The sequence below is a fragment of the Penaeus monodon genome, chromosome 24 (assembly GCF_015228065.2).
Source record: "Penaeus monodon isolate SGIC_2016 chromosome 24, NSTDA_Pmon_1, whole genome shotgun sequence".
Classification (NCBI taxonomy): Eukaryota; Metazoa; Arthropoda; class Malacostraca; order Decapoda; family Penaeidae; genus Penaeus; species Penaeus monodon.
Window position 1 is genome coordinate 36,992,086 of NC_051409.1, and position 800 is coordinate 36,992,885.

The window sequence follows — 800 nt, forward strand, 5'->3', positions numbered from 1 at the left end:
ATCAGAATCACACCTACAAAGCTATCACGAAGATCTAGAGATTTATCACAAAATATACATCATTTAGACTAGCTGACTCATGACAATAAAACGAGTTTCATGATACTTTGATTGAAATGTTTGATAATATATAATAGTACTTATAAGTAAAGGCATGCACTAGTTTTTTTCAGTATATATATCTGCCTGGTGTCCAAGTTAATTCGCAATTTAGATGAATTATGAACAATTATTACATGTATCGATCACTTATCATAACAGCGCACGAGAGAGGAAGAGATAACAATTTGGTGATTTAGTAGCTATGTTGGAAAAAGTGAAAGTCAGCAAGCATTGCTATGCATGCCAGTACAAGCAGACTGATTACCCGTGCTCGCCGTGGTCAGTTATCACAGCCATACAATTCATTACCAGGAAGTAGGAAGGTGGATTCCCAGCGTCATTATCGGTTTAATGATACAGACCCATTTACCGCTGTGCGAGTTCGTGTCTGGTTTATCACAGCATATAATTGCTTACCAGAAAGTGAGCGTGTTACCCCAACTCCATTTATCGCTGTTTATTAACACCATGTTGTTAGAGAGAAAATGGTTTTCCAATCATTTACGGATTAAGAAAATCTATCCATTTACTGCTAAGCAGGTGCATAGCGTCATTAGAAGCAAGTGTCATTCACTTACATAATTTATGCATGTTGTACAGGAAGCATTGCCTGAGTGGAGGGGTCATCAGAAAGCAATTATCATGTATTAACAGTGTAATGATAGACATCATCTTACATTATTAAGTCATAACAGGAA